Raw genomic sequence first — 16,538 nt, forward strand, 5'->3', positions numbered from 1 at the left:
TCTGTTCCCAATCCCAAGGGACCCAGAAAGTGGTGGGAGGGGTGTGGGTGTCTTGCCACTGAACCTGCAGCATTTCATGGATTGCAGGCACCGCAGAGGAGCATGCTCACCACACTGCCACTGCTCCTCTCCCACTGAAACCCAGCAGGGAGCATTTCTGGTTGGCCTTGGCCTCTGTTTGCCTGGTCACCTGCACCAGCTTCAAACTAAGTCTTAAAGGACAAAGCTGGCCACCAGAGAGCACTCTGCCTGCCTCCAACCCTCTGTGGGCCTGCCCAGCTGCTGGCTGCTGCTGCTGCGGCAATTCATGTCAGTAATCTCTCCCAGGAAAACAAAGCTTGGCTGCTTAGTATTCTGCTTGCATCAGAGGATTTCCTCTGCTTGCAGTTGATATTGCAAGAAGTGGGCAAGGGAAGGAGGCAGGCCAGGCAGGAGCATGGAGAAGCCACTGGGTCAAGGGCAGGTGTCCAGGAGATGGCAACCTCTTGTTTGCTGGCCTTCCCGCTCCCCCCCCCCCATCTCCCCTCCCCAGCAGATTCCAGAGGCCTCTGCAGAACTCCTGGCTGCTTCCACCATCTCCTGGTACCTGCAGCTTGCAGCACATCTCTCCTTTCCTCTTGTACTCTCCTCTTGCAGGCCAAGCATCCCATCTGACAAATGCAAATGAGTTGGTCTGCTTACAAATGTGGACCAAACTAGGTTCTCCCAATGCCCCAGTGGGCAGAGGAAGCTGTAAATGCCTCACAACCTGGTTTCAAGGCTGTCTATGTAAAGCTCCAGTGCAACACCTTTCAGGCTAAAGCCCTTCCAGGCAGCTTACAAATGATCTTTAAACCCTAAAACAGTTTTTAAAATATAAATGAAAGAATCCAGTTACCAAAACTAAAAACAGCGGCAGGGTAAAACCCACCTCACCACACTTCTAACAGAATGCAATCTGAAACAAGTAAGTTTTAAAGAATCTTTTTAAAATGAACAAAGATGTGGCCATGCAGACTTCTTTTGAGCATGAATTCCAAAGATCCGGAGCCACTCCTAAAAAGGTCTCATCTCTAATGCCCGTTAGCCTGCTGTATCTGGCCATGAGCCTGCAAGGAAGGCTTCTGGGGCCCAGGCAGCTTCATATGGAAGCAGGGGGTCCATCAAATAAAATCAACATTCAAACCATTTAGGGATGGAAAGGTCCAGATTAGCATTTTAAATTGAGCCCAGAAGCAAATCAAAGCTAAAGGCATCTAGTATGTAGTAGTGGTGACTTATTTATTTATATTTATTTAAAAGTAATTCTAAACTACTTAATATTTCAAAAATCTCTAAATAGTGTGTGTTATGTACAATATAAAAACTATCCATTAAAATGAAAATACAGCCAATAAAACAGTCTAAACACCTATAAAAGTAAATCAAGCAGAAATTTAGGGGGTTCATACCCATAAAACAGGGTCCAAACCTATGGGTCAGGGAAAGCCTAGGCTTCTTTTATGCTTTTTTATGCTCTCCTCCTTCACATGCATTCTGTTTCAGTCTCTATAGGCAGCCCCACATGGAGTGCATTACAGCAGTCTAGTCATCTACTATAACATATTCTACACAGGGGTCCCTTGGAAGAGTTTGATCAACTGATCTAAAGAAACTGGAAATCTGACCACATCTCCTCAATACCCTGCCTGGCCCTCCAGGACTTGAGACATGGTGCACCAGATCAAGACGTTAGATGGCGCTAGAGCTGTGGACTAAGCCATGCATACTGTGGCTGGGAGTTCTTTGCATCCTCCCTGCCCATAGTTAAATTTATTGCAAGAAAACCCCAGCCCCACCTCTACTTCTGCCTTCAAACACCCATGCAAATGGGGGGAGGGTTCCACTCTGACCCTTTGGAGAGGGGGCAGACTAGAAGCTAGGCAACGAGAGAACCCTTGGCCCTGCGAGTGGGCAGGAACTCCCCTCCTTGTGGCTGTCAATGTGTGCCAAGCCAATGGCTCCAGCAGGGCCATACAAAGCACAAAGCCATCATCTGTTCTGGATTCCTGCATACCATTCTGATGGCTGCTGGGATTTGGCCCTGTGGCAGACCATGTGAAAAAAATAGAGAATTTGGCCCTGGAGTGGGGCAGTTTTGCCATTGTCCGTTCACTTCTTGGCACTGCCCAGAAACCTGTGGGGCTCAACTGATAAGCCCCCACTCTTTTTCCAGGAAGATGTCCGCTCCTTTTCTGAATCTCCTGGTGGTGGCCTGCCTTTGCAGCACTTCACAGCAACTAGACCTACGTGTAGGATGACCTGTCAGTAGCTGATGGGTCAAAGAGAACTAGAAAAACAAGAGACACCCACCCCCAAACACCTAGGAATCTCTGACTGTGGTGGGAGCTGTGATGCCAGCTTTGCAAGGCGGGTGGGTGGCACCCACGCCACGCAGAGGAGGGAGCACAGACGCAAGGTGGGTACCTAGTGAGCCTTCAGGTAAAGTTTTTGTAGATGGAGCCGCCCAACTCCTGCTGTCCTCATCTGACCCATCTCCTTGCATTTGAACAATTCTCATCCTAAAGGAGGGGCTGCACCTGGACTAGATTTTTTTTAACTTGTTCATTAATAAACTCCTCAGAGAAGTCATGCAAGCTTTGGGGATTTGATGCTACTGATATATGGATGACACACAACTCTATATTTCCTCCCCATCTAAATCCATTCTTTCCCCCCCGCAACTCCTACATTAGCATTTACAGTAAGCATTGGATCAGAAAAGGGCTAACAAAATGATGCTTAATCCCACCAAGACAGATGTTTTCCTGGTCACAGAATGGCAGCTCAGGGAATGGGGATTCAGTCTGCCTTGGCTGAAGCTGCATCCCCCTTGAAAGCTCAGGTTTGTAGCTTGGAATGCTCTTGGATCCAGCCTCAGACCCAGATGTCCAGGTCCTGGCGATGTCCAGGTGCAGCTTTGCTCAGGTGAGATCAATGTGCCAATTGCATATGGTGAATTCTTTTGAGGGGTCTTTAGGAAAGTGGGGGGGGGGGAGGAAATCTCCCTATATTGTAATGACTTGGTGCAACCACACTTGGAATACAGTGGTACCTTGGGTTAAGTACTTAATTCGTTCCGGAGGTCCGTTCTTAACCTGAAGCATACTTAACCTGAAGCACCACTTTAGCTAATGGGACCTCCTGTTGCCAGAGCACGACTTCTGTTCTTAAGCAGAGTTCTTAACCTGAAGAGTTCTTAACAGTATTGTGTACTGTTCTGGTTTCTGTATCTCAAAAAGGCTATTGTAGAGCTGGAAAAGGTGCAGAAATGGGCAACCCAAATGAAGGAGGGAAGGGGTTGGCAAAACTCCCCTATACAGAAAGGTGGCATAGTTTAGGGGGTGTTCTGCCAAAGTGATCAATTGAAATGAATGAACCTAGGGTAGTCATGTTTAATAATGTCAGCCCTCTAGGTCTTTTTAGTTTAAGAAAAGGGTAAGCAGTGGGCGGGGGGAATGAGAGAGAGAGAGAAAGAGAGATGTGCTAAAGAGATATAAAATTCAGCATGGTATGGCAAAATTAGATACAGAGAAGTTTTTCTTCCTTTCTCATGATAGTAGAAACCAGTGGGGTCATCCAATAAGGCTGAATGCTGGATGATTCAGGACAGACAAAAGGAAGGACTTCTTCCCAAAATATATAGTGGAACCATGGAATTTGATGTCCCAGGATGTTCACCAATGTAGATGGCTCTGAAGGAGAATTATTAGACAAATCAGGCTGGCTGTACACAAACCTCCATGATCAAAAGATTCTGAATACTAGGGGCTGGGACTCTGGGAAACAAGATGCTGGCCTAGACATCTTATGTACTTGTAACTCCATTTAAAGTTTTAAAATTTAAATTCTCCTCTGTTGGCTGCAAAATACAAAACAATTTTTGGGCTTTAGGAACAAAAACCAGTTCTAGTACTTTATCATATACTTAGGAAAAGTCTCCCTTTCTTTCCTTTCCACGCAGTCTTTCAAGGTAGCTAAGAGCATTTTAAGAGGGTACATCTTCTGGGAATGCATTTGAAAGAGAGGCCCGATTGCTGCTATTAAATGTTGCTTAGTGATTTGTTGTTCTTTTAATGCACTGTGTTTTTTATGGATTCTTATTTACTTGTTTTATTGGGAATTACTCTGTAGCTTAGGAAAACAATACAAAGTTTTTAAAAATACCACGAAGAAAGCAGCCTTAAAATGATCAAGTACAGGAAATGAGTCTCTCCTCCAGAACTCCATGAGGCGTGCCTTTGGGAATGCAAAATTATTTGCATCTGGGGTGCAAAATCCACTCCAAAATTTGCATAGCAGGTTGGCCTCCTACACTGGGTCTACTCTGGCTTCTTTGGAACTGCAGTGGAAGCAGTTGCCTTATACAGGACCAGACCAATGGGGTCCATCAAACTCAGTTTTTTATACACTGATTGGCAGCAATGAGACTCCAGGATGTCTGACAGGGGACATTCGCAGGTCTACCTGGAGACAGGGCCGGCGCGTCCATTAAGGCAAACTAGGCAATTGCCTAGGGCGCCAAAATGGAGGGGGCGCTGGCCAAGCTTGGGCAGGGGGGCGGGGCAAGCTAGCAGCAGCTTCTCCGCTGTAGCGGAGAGGTGCTGCTTGCCCCCTACACCACCCCCCGGCTCCCGCTAAAGCAGGCTTGGGGGGGGCGGGACAGGCGAGCAGTAGCTTCTCCGCTACAGTGGAGAAACTGCTGCTTGCCTCTCCACCCCCCCACCTCCCGCTAAAGCAGGCTTTGGCGGGGGGCGGGGGGCACCAGAAGGTGGCCTCGCCTAGGGCGCAAGAAACCCTAGCACCGGTCCTGCCTGGAGATGTCATCAAGGACTGAGCCTGGGACCTTTTACAGACAAAGGAGGTGATTTAACTACTGAGGCACTACTACCCTCCACCTTTGGGAGTTGGAGAAGCAGGGAGGCCATTCTGGATGCAAACTCTGTCTGTATCGTTCTGCATAACTAACCCAGTCCTTGCCCTCAGAGGTAATTGCACTGCACCTTGGCCTTTATGTCTGGAGGAAAAGATTAAGAATTCAGTCCTACACACACTTACCTGGAAGTAAGTTCCAGATAACTCAATGTGGCTTACGGTACTTCTGAGTAGCCAAGCATAGGGTTGCAACCAGGCCTCCTGGCTCCCTGTAATGCCCTGCAACCTTTGGCAAATTTCTTCTCTAGTGCTGAAGCATTTGCAGCGGATGGCCACGTGATGCCACTGGAAGCTTCTGCATGAGGAAGCAGCATCCTCACCCCAAGATTTGGCTTCCTTTCCATTCTGCCTGATAAAGAGGGTTGTATGACTCAAAAGCCTGTATCTCCTCCATACCAGCCAGCTGATCCAATAAAGATAATGCCTTGCTTAGGGCACAATCCAGCCAAAGCTAAGCACCTTTAAGCCCCACTGATTTGTTCTTAGACAAATGTCCCAGTAGCTTCAGATAGTGACTTTCACAGATTGTCCACATGCAGGAAGAAAAGCCTTCCATCAGCAGGATGCTTCTGGGGCCTCCTTTCTTTGGCTCAGCCAGGATGCTCCAGGCCAGACAAAAGGAAGGACTCCTTCACACAGCAGCACAGAGTTAAACCCTGAAATTCACTCCTAGGAAAGGCAGTGATGGTGGCCACAAATGGGGAAAACTTGAAAAGAGGAGTGGACAACTTCATGGAGGGGGATAAGGTTACCAATTGCTGCAAGCACAAATGGCTGTGTTCTCCCTCCAGGGTCAGGATGCTGAGAAAATGTGGAGGAGCACTGTGCTCTTGTCCTGCTTTTGAGCTTCCCCTTGGGGCATCTGCTTGGCCACTGTGAGAACAGAGTACAGAACCAGCTGAGCCCCTTTAGGCCTGATCCTGCAGCTGCAGGGCTCCTCTAAAGTTCTTAGGACCCTTGAGGTAGGAAGGGGCTTCCAAGAGGCAGTGGGACTGGGGTGGGTCAGAAAGAGAGAGAGAGAGAGAGCTTGACCTGACTGGCAGAAAAGATGATGCTTGGCACTCAGTCCGGCCTCAGCCCCAGCAGCACCCTGCTGCTGGCATCCTCACTGGCACCAGGAGGTGGGGCACCCATGTTGGAAGAAGAGGGGGAGTTCTTCCACGGGACTAAGCTGAGACATCTGAGCAACAACGCGGGGAATGACGGGGGCTGGACAATCAGACCAGGAGAAAGCATGTGCGGTTGGGGGGCAGCCCATTCCCTCCGGCAGTGCTTCTTTCCAGTCCATCGAGAGCATCTCCGGCAGCGTTCAAGAGCTCTTGGAGAACATACCCCCTCCCGCACCGCTTCTGGAAGCATCGGTGTCTGAGAAGGCGGGGGCTCGTCCCGGAGGAGGCGTGCTCCCAAGGGGTCCGGCAGGCCGGAGGAGGCCGCCAAGCTGACTCCCTGCGCCCCCCACCCCCACGCGGCACTTGGAGCAGGCGGGCGCCAGCTGCAAAATTTGCCGCAGTGTGCGCGCCTCGCGTGCGCGCTCAAGAGCCTCCGCCGCCGCCCCCCCCCCCGGCAAAGGCGAAAGGGGGCGCTGGCCGGACCCTTTCCCGGCGGCCTTGGTGGGCCTGCGAGCTGCCCCCTCCGGAGCAAAAGCACTAGCGTCTTCGTCTTCCAGTCCCAGGAGGGCTAGCTGGCCCATCTGCCCAAGACCAGGCCGCCCCCCGGGCAGGGATACCCCTCGGGGCACGTCGCCGCGGGGGGAAACAATGAAGCCGGGGGGGGGGGAGCCGGCAGCAGCTGCGGACGAGGATGCTGCTGCGCACCCTCCCTCCTCTCCCCACTCCGCTCCCTTCCGGAGGTCTGGCATGCGGGGTGCAGACCCCCTTCCTCCACCCGACGGGCCTCCTCTCGGCCCGTGCGATGTGCGGAGGGCTCTGGCTGTGGGAATGCTTAGGTTCCCACACTGGCCACCCTCGTCCTCCCAGGATCCCACCTCTCTGGCCGGCCGCGGCCGGTCCTATCCCCGCTCTCCCCACCCCACGCACGTACCCGGTGAGGTGGCGGCGCGTCCCTCCGCCCTCGGCTGCCCTCCGCGACGATGCCGGCTGGGCCTGGGCTGCGCCAGGCAGCTGCTGTCAGTGCAAAGCGGCGGCGGCGGCGGCGAAGTGGGGGGGAGGAGGGGGCGGAGCTGCTCCCCCCCCCCCGCCCCGGCAGCCTTAACCCCTCGTGAGCCGCGTCAAGACCCAAGGCCTCGGAACTGCCCAAGCGCACGACTGAGCAGGAAAGGGGCAAGAGAGGACTGGAAGTGTGTGGGGGCGTTGCACGGCTCTTCCGCAGGACAGGAGCTCGCTCAGGTTGTGGATGCAAAAGGAGCCACTCCACTTCCCTCCTGCAAAACCTGGTGAAGGGGATCCTGCAAGTGCTGTTCTAGAGGATGCATCAACAGTGCAGTCAAGTCTACTTCAAATTAAGTCCCGTTGTTTCCAACGGGGCTTCCTCCCAAGTCACCGAAACGGGCTGCTGTGAAAATGGAAGGGAAGCCAGATTCCCTGGGAAATGTGGGGAGCTGTTTCCACACAAGAAAATGGTGCCCATCTGCAGAGAGAATTGTTTTTTTTTGGGGGGGGAGCAGGATTTGGCATGCCTGAGCTGAGCCATTTGGAAGTGCTTTAGCATACATCCAGTATCACCATTTGGTGCCCAAAGGGAACCGCAACAGGAGGCATCCTCCCATCATTAAACCATGCTTGGCTGTCATCTTGGGGCTGGAAATGAACATACAGATCCCATTAAGAGAACCGAAATGAATTACAGGTCCTCCTAACCCCAGTTGCTGCCCAGAGGGTCTGCTAAGTTCTTCCAGGCTGGTCACAAATAAAAAGATGAGAGATGGGAGGAGTTTGGGGGCTTGAAGCAAGAAGTTCCACTTCTGTGGCTAGGAAGCCATTCTGGCCTGGGAGTGCTGTTCATGGCTGTCAGAAGGATTTGCTGCCCTGGAAGGAAGCGGTGGGGTTGCCACATTCAGAGCAATTGGCAACAGGAAGCCTTTCAACTGGTCAGGCCTAGTATGTGCTTGGCCATTCCTGCTATAGCTTCTGCCTGTCAAGCCCAACTCAAACCTGGTCTAAATTAAGATGTCCAGGGAGATGTCCAACCTGGTCCAGGCAAGGGATGCATTTAGTGGACTAGTTCTGCTAAGGTTAACAAGAACAGGAAAGCAGTTAAAATGTTGCTGTTCTTACTGATTAATTAATTTACATGTAGCACCACCATTAAGAAATCACCATTAAAAAACACTCTTTCTTAATGTTGCCATTTCTGAGGTCTTATTCTTCTTCTGTGTAGAGGCTGGCCTGTTCATCTTACACAAGATTTGGAAGATCAGATATTGTCTCAGAAAATCTCTAGCAGTGGCAAGCACACTTGAGTTGTGCTTCTCTGTCCAGCACCGAGAAAGCTGAACAGAGAGACTGGGACATCCTCTCCATCAGTATAATGCATTCCAGCGAATGCAGCAAAACTCCAGGAAATTAAGACGTCTACAGAACAGGATATCCAGCTGATTCCTGACAGATGACCAGCACATAAAAGCTTGGTGCCTGTGAGGGTAGAGGTGTGATTTTCAGCTTGGGAAATACATTTGTGTCTTAGAAGGGCTTTGTATATAATGGAATTCCAGCCTCTTCATGCAAGAGAGTACAGTAATAGGGAAAATTTCATGCCTGACCTACAGGAGTTGACAGGTGCCTATAACTGACTTGGAAGTGCATGTACTGAGCTGCAATGAGTACACAATCCAGGGAGGTTCTATATGGAAGAGTGTGATAAGAAACAACAATTGCAAAGAATATTACTTCACCCCAACTTCCCAATAAACATTGTATAGGTGTGTCATCCTCCTTCCCTCTCTTTGCAAAGATCAGGGGTGAGTACAGATCTGCATGAAGGCAAAACAGCACCATCCACTAGAGATGGTGGGTATGATTATTTCAGTTTCTCAGTTTTCCAATCTTAAATTCAGATTTCCACATTTGCTTCATATCCACGGAACCTGTGGTCAGTTGGGAAAGAAAACTAGAGGGGAGCAAATAAGGCATAAGGAGAGTAGGAGGTGGGCAGCTTGGCACTGTGCCGCTGTCTCCTCCTCCAGTCTCTCTTGATCCATTTCTCTCCACTTTTTCCAGCAAAAGAGAGACACCCAGATACAGAAAGGACAGAGATGACCATTGTGTTGATAGGCTAAATTGCTCAAGGGATGAAAGTGAGAGTTGTGACCTATAGAAATTAATGGAGAAGTCCAATATTTTAATATAGATAGAATTGGGCAGCAGTGTGTCCACCCACCTTCCAAAAAATGTTAGAGCAGAAACTCTTTCCTTTGTTGCAAATTCATTTCTTATTTAGTGTGAAACATTTTTAAATTATCCCTGCTAATGCAAACTCCAAAGCAAATACTGTTCATTAACCCCTTGGCAGGGGTTGTGGCTAGCAGGGAATGGCTGTGCAGTTCATACTGAATCCTACGGTTTCCAAAAATAGGGGTCTAATACTTGTCCACAGCTGTTAGGCCCCTGTTGCAGGTTGGGAGAGTGCAGCTTACAATCACTTTTGCCATGCTATCCATCGTTTTATGTTTGCATTGCAGTTTGAGCTGGTAAGCATTAAACAAGGAGTAGCTCACTGTTATACCCCTATTGCTGACTGGAAGACTGTGACAGGACAGAGTAGTGTATGGCAGGCCTCCAATGCTCTTAATATTTCAGGTCACCAGCAGGGCTGAGGCAGATTTGGATTCCCATATTTGTCAGGTTGCAGCAAATCTGTCATGCACTCAGCTCTCCACCATGGCCTAGCCAAGCACTCAGCTGCATGTAGAAGCTGTGGGACATTAGCAGCCAAACCTTAGAAATATATATTCTTGCTAGTTAGCATGAGAAGGGGCTAACACCACAGAGCTGTATTGTTGACAGGCAGATACTCAGACCATAGAAATACAATTGGTAGACATCTGTGTGATGTCATTTCCCCCTCCTCTGCCGTAGAAGGAGCATGTAGCATTTCCTGTTTCTCCCTCCCTCCCTCCCTCTTTTTCTTTGACAAGCGTTAAGATACAGACAAACCTCCACTTGCTCCAGCTTTAGGCACATGGCTGAAGCTGGTTATAATGTAGATATGAATACATGTTTTGCCTGCAAAGTTTTTACTGCTGCCTTTACTGTGAACCAGTGGAAGGTTATTAAGTACCGTATATACCCGAGTATAAGCCGACCCGAATATAAACCGAGGCACCTAATTTTCCTACAAAAACCTGGGAAAGCTTATTTACTCAAGTATAAGCCGGTTCACCTTTGCCGCTGTGGAGGAGGAGGAGGAATGAGCAGCCCGAAAGCAGCCCTTTGGGCTGCTCCTTCCTCTTCCTCCTTTGCCAAGTTTGCATTAATGCGAGCAGTTCAGGAATGGAACAAGCTGTCTGGGGAGAGTAAAGAACCACCGTTCTTGTACACTTCTTAAGGAATGGTTGACTGGGGAGAGCGGGTGGCGGCATGAGAGGAGAGAAAAGGCTTCTTTCTCGCCGCCCCCACCGCCCGCCTCACTCAAGTATAAGCCGAGGGCAGCTTTTTCAGCATAAAAAATGTGCTGAAAAACTAGGCTTATACTCAAGTATATACAGTACTGTAAAAAAATCTTGTTTTAAACTTACTTAACAAAGAATCAAGAAACGACTTGTAAAGTGGGGTAAAGAAATGGAAAACCAGGTTATTTCATAGTTGAACTTGCTCAAAAGTAGGCTTTACCATGGACTTTAAAAGTAGGCATTAAGGTAGACCCTCCTTCTTTGGAGCTTTCTAAGCAGAGGTTGGATGGCCATCTGTCATGGATGCTTTAGCTGAGATTCCTGCATTGCAGGGGGTTGGACTAGATGACCCTTGGGATTCCTTCCAACTCTACAATTCTACGATTCTACAGCCTAATTCTTATGCTTTAAGCTTTTGCTGCCAAGGATGGGATTTTAAAACTCTGTTCAACCTACACACGTGGGAGCCAGAAGGGATAAATTGCAGTTAATATATCCTCTCCTACCCATAAAACCCATTCTACAAAAGCCTCCCGTTCCATTGACTTGCATGGAGACTTTGAAATGTTAAAGAGGTGATGACACGTGAGCTGAAATCTCCAGGGATCTTGCAGACCAGAACCTGTTAGAAGCAAGATTGAGCTCTGTGTAGATCTAGCCATGAACCAAAGGCCAGGATACCATGGGTAATGAGCTGCACACAAACTCCTGACTCTCTTGCTATCCTTCCATGAAGGGAAAACACCAGGAGACAGGCCTGTTTACCTCCTTTCCTGCATCTCTGACTTCTCGCATTCTTCAGGGTTGTCCTGCTGCTTCCCCAATTCTTTTTTCAGCACTGGCTATGGTTGCATGTAAGGAAGTGGATGTCAGTCACCAAAGCTTAGCATAATAAATGAGACGTCAACCAAGAGTGTTGTAGCACTTTAAAGATGGAAGTACAACACTCTTTGTTGACATCTCTTTCTTTTTTTAGCTCAGTTTGCTCTTTGAGATGTAGCAACATCCTTCCATAAATTAACTCCTGTGGTTTTGAAGTCTCTTTTCCATGGCTATCTCTTCTCACATTTCTCCTTCCATTTGGAGACCTGATGTTCTCAGCCCATTCCCTTTTGTTCCTTCTAGGCTACCTCTGTGGTGTTGTGTTGATGGTATCTAGCTTTATCTTTCCGCCCTTCTCTCTTTATTCCTACAAGGCCAAATGCTCACTTCAGCAGCGCATATACTAAAAATTCCTACAAGGCCAAGGTCCCTTTGGCACCATCCTGAAAGAGGTCCAATTTCAGGCTGCATCTTGGGGTGGGGAGAACACTGACCAGGGCAGCAGCTTCAGCTTCATTAAAAAAAATAGTTTTAAAAAAGTTGTAGGCAGTGCTATTTTTCTAGAAAAAGAGGTGCTGGAACTCACCAGGAACACCTCCCCTTGTTCTCTTATAAAGGCAATGGGCCCACCTGAGAGGTGCCAGAACTGAGCCCTGGTGAATGCCGGCTGGAAAAAACCCTGGTTGTAGGAGATGTTGGCTCAGAAGAAGCAGAGCTCCAGCTGCCACCACCCTGCTTCCATCTCCTCAGGATGCCTACCATGACCCTGAACCCAAGCAGAAGTGGAGAAGCCTGCTGCACCAGGCATAGCAGGAATACAAACAGAAAAGGGGCTAAACTTCAATCCCCAACAATGAGCCTTAGTCTGCATCTGACCCCCCCCCCTCCTGTCACAGACAACTCCACAAGATAGCACTTCCGGAGCCTGATTCCCACAAGGAACCCTTGACACACTACCCCTACTCCACTCTCAAGCATGGAAGATACAGAAAGCAGGAGAGGATGATAATAATAATAACAATAATAATTTATTTATATACCACTCATCTAGATTTGGTTACCCCAGCCACTCTCAAGGTAACAGGGTGATAGCTGGAATCCAGGCTAGAGGTCTGGCTTCAGGGAGTCTCCACTCTTGAGGATCTGGGGGAGAGACTGAAGGAGTGATGAGATCTGGCCCAAGACCAGCGGTCCTCAAACTATGGTCTGTGGGCTGGATCAGGCCCGCCAAGGTTCTAAATCCAACACGCCCGGCCATTGCAGAACCCAAAAGAGAGGAGGAAGCGGGGGAGGAAAGAAAAAGGAGGGTGTTTATGAAGCACCCTCAGAGGCTGGCTCTTCATTCATGCAGCAGCGGAGCAGAGGAGAGGAGAGGTGTGCATGGAGCAAGAGAGAGGTGACTGAGGGAAAGGGAGGAGGAGCCACCGCAGCAGCGCTGCCACTCCACAGACAGCAGCAGCAGCAGGATGAGCAGGAGCTGCCTCAATGCGCCGCCACCTCCACCTGCCTCAGCCCTCCCACTCCTCCTCAGCCAGGCTGCCCTCCTCCTGCGAACGGCGGTGGAGACACAGTGGGGCCGGACCATGCAGTGGCAGCGGAGCCTCCTTCATGTGAGGAGAAGCGGTGTGGGGGCGGGGTTTGTCTCCTCATCCCCCCTCGCTTGAATGGGCAGGTGTTTTATTTCTGGGTGGTGGGGGAGGAAAGGCGAGGAGGGTTCTCCCCCCTCCCACAACCACTTCCATCCTAACCGTTGAGAAAGGGGAGGGGGCGAGCCGGATGTTTAGGGGGTGCTGCTGGACGGGAGGTGGTGTGGAGTGAACACCCCCCTTCCCCAATGCTGCTCAGGCCCCCCTGCTGACAAGCAGTGTGGTCTCCACTGCCAGCCCTGACTGCTGCAGCCTTGGGGTGGGATTGCAGGCATCTCTTTCCCTATCTCCTGCTCCCACAGCAATATCTTGCCCCTACCCCTCCAAAGGTGTGTGTACTGAAATGGGTGTTTGTGTGTAACAGCACATTTTCGTAGCCTTTGGGAGCCCCACCCCAAAATTTTATATGCAAATGCAGAAACTTCGAGAGGGGGTGTCCCTACCCCACCTCACACACACACACCCAGGCTTGGGCCTGGGTTGTTTATGTTGATTAAAATCATTCTTTATTTTAAATATTGTATTGTTTTTCCTGTTTTTGTGCACTACAAATAAAATATGTGCAGTGTGCATAGGAATTTGTTCATATTTTTTTCAAACTATAGTCCGGCCCCCAACAGTGTCTGAGGGACAGTGAACTGGCCCCCTGTTTAAAAGGTTTGAGGACCCATGCCCAAGACAAATATAAAATGTCAGTGGAGTGCAGCATCCCCAAGCTGCCCGTTTGGAGCTGTCCATGGTGCTGCGACTGCAGCCTCAGGCTGCTTCCTAGCCCCAAACTTGGACTCCCCCCCCCCCCGCAACTTGGAGGAGCCCATTGTGCTCTATAGACTCTCCCTTGGGGCTGAGTCAGATGGCACTAGCATCCCAGTGCACGGTAGGAAAGAGTAAGGCTGGCAGCAGGCAGAGGTTTGCTCCTATTTCTGAAGCCACCAGGAGACAGCACATCACCCCAAAAGCCTCCCTCAAACCTGGCAGTAGCTCTGGGCACAAATGCAAATCTCAAAAATAAAGATAAACAAGATGGGCACTGACCTTTGACCTCCGATGAAAAATGTGCAAGATGACGCGTAACAAACAGTCTCAGTTGCTGATTAAGGTCACAGGAAGAGAGGTCAATGTCCCATGAGCGAAGACCTGTTGAGAGAAAGGGGGAGAGGAATGAGTTCATGTGCTCTCCTGGAAGAGACCAAAGCTGTACACTGTGATTCAGAGGAACACAGGCCTGGCTTGTACCATGGGTGAGGAAGTGGGTTTGACCACCCAGTAGGAACAAGAGTCCTTTTCTGTGCATTGGATGCTTTGCTCCTTGGATGAGAGTCCAACTCTAGTCCAAGCTTCTACTGCCTAATCACTTTCCCAAAGCCCCTGAGCATCCTGATAGCCTCAGAGTTTGCTCTTTAATCCACGTAATCTATGAGGGCTAATCACCTTCCTATCCCAGCAGGGTGCTCAGTCTGTCCTTCCAAACAGGAGTTTAGCCTCTCCAGGTAATCCATGTGGCTTCCCCATCGTGTGGCGGGAGTCACCTTCAGGTCCATGAGTTGAGTTCCTTCCACACTGTCCAGAGAATATTCTTTCATAGGGACTGTTTGCCTCAGCCACCTGGCACTATGGAAAGCTGAAGAATGGGCTTGTGTATGTCCTATTTCATTTAGCACAGATTTATACTACACTGCAGTGATGCACACTCCACTGACCAGCTTCATCAATGCTGATAAGCTTCATTGATGTTACCTTGCTGACCAAAGCAGTTTTAGTCCTAAAAGCAGGCTGGAAGTGAGATGAAATAAGTCCATATCATCAGCACCATTTAGGAATATTTGGAGCCAGGTCCTTACCACCAATTCAAGCACCTGTATCAAGGAGTAAGGCTGGACACATAAATAACTGGAAGGTATCTCAGCTCAGCCCCACTTGTCAGTCTACTGCTAAAGCATTTATGATGGGTGACCATACAACTTGCACTAAAAAACCTCTAATCAAGGAGAGCCCCCCACCTTCCAAGGCAGTCTCTTCCACCATTGAAAGCCCTTTCTAACGGTTAGTAGAAATCCCGTTTCCTATTCCTATTCTCTGGAGAAATAAATTGCTCCATTATCTATGTGACACTCTTTAAATATATGAACATGGTTTTGTCTCCTATCACCTCTTAATCGTCTCTTCTCCTGGCTAAACATACCCACCTCCTTCATCTTTTCCTCATAGGATGTGGTTCCCAGGGGCCTCACCATTTTTGTTGCCCATTTCTGGGCACACTCGAGTTGGGCACTCCTTCAGCTGCTGTGCCCACCACAGCTGCACACAGGTAGGTCTAGATGAGGTCTCACCAAAGCAGAATAGGGTGCCATCATTAGTTTTGTGGTGTGGACATTTTATACATTGGTTAATGCAGTCTAGAATTGTATTGGCCTTTTTAGTTACTGCATTGGACTGCTGGCTTATATTTAGCTCATGGTGACGGTCCAAGGAAGGTTTATTTGGCAGCAGATTCCAAAAGAGCACAGAAGTGGGAAACTTTGTCTCTCCGTGCATTCTGTCTTCATCCTCTGGCTGCAACAACTGAAACTTTTCCAAACAAGTGCTACCAGATGCAGCCAAGGCAGCAGCCCATATTTTTACAGTATTCAAAGCAGAACCCAATTTGAAGTTATTTGCAAGTAAATTACAGTGGGCTACTAAAGCTTTATGACCCCAAGCTTCCTGGAGTACCAGGGGACTGACCTGGAGCTAAAGTATTTATTTCTTCTTACACTATTGGGCTTAATTTGTTTGAACAGACTTGGGGGGGAAGGGTGGAAGAACACCTTTCAGTGCAATGGGGCACCCTGAATGAAATGCTTCTCTTCTACCTTGGGCTATCCAGCCTCAGGTTCTGGTCAAAATTGTACACAGAATATTCCAATTTCAATGAAGACTGAAGGAACTGGGACAATAAAGAATGAAACTGGGACCACTCAAGTCAGGCTCTCTGGCTAGTGGACTGTAGTTTTTAAGGTTATTTAAAATGTACAAGACATACACACAAGAAGCAAGTATGTTGAATTTGATAATGACAGAACAATTTAAGACCAAACAACATGCACTAATTTCAGTTGCATACATTGTAATCTGTACTCCATACAAAACAGATTTCATCATTATGTTCCCTAACATTCAGTTTATCATAGTGCTGCTGGAGTGAAGTGAAATAGTGAGCATCAGGAAAATGTCCCTCAAGGACCCTCAAGTCTTCCTTGAATTTCCATATTCTTTTTCTAGTTGTACAGCCATTAATCCCAGCAGGAAGAGCTTTGGTTTCAGTTGAACAAGAGGAGCAAAAAGTTCTGAATAGGTGTCAGGGGTCAGTAATGGATTGGATGGGGGCTCATATACTATGCGAGTCCAGGCAAGGCAGAACTGCTGTGGAGAGGAATTTCATCTAAGCCAGAGTGATATAGAAGTTAGAGTGTCAGACTGTGGGATGTAAACACAGAGCAGTCAAAACATACCATTGCTAGAGTGCACATGAAGTGTATCTCAGTCCTCCAGCCAATGCTTCCTGTTTACCT

General features: G+C 48.9%; 1 protein-coding gene across 2 annotated transcripts in view; it reads right to left on the bottom strand.

The window, feature by feature from the left end:
- Positions 1-16,538, bottom strand: part of MAP1A (microtubule associated protein 1A) — a 38,517-nt gene that overhangs the window by 13,736 nt on the left and 8,243 nt on the right. Inside the window, exon 2 of one of the 2 annotated variants that reach the window (XM_033167371.1) lies at positions 14,023-14,124. The gene's annotated coding sequence lies outside the window, so the exon portion shown is untranslated. Of the gene's footprint in view, positions 1-6,993; positions 7,119-14,022; positions 14,125-16,538 lie in introns of those variants that run through there. The other variant, XM_033167372.1, reaches the window with a different exon arrangement.

This window comes from Lacerta agilis, chromosome 13 (assembly GCF_009819535.1).
Source record: "Lacerta agilis isolate rLacAgi1 chromosome 13, rLacAgi1.pri, whole genome shotgun sequence".
NCBI classification, from domain to species: domain Eukaryota; kingdom Metazoa; phylum Chordata; class Lepidosauria; order Squamata; family Lacertidae; genus Lacerta; species Lacerta agilis.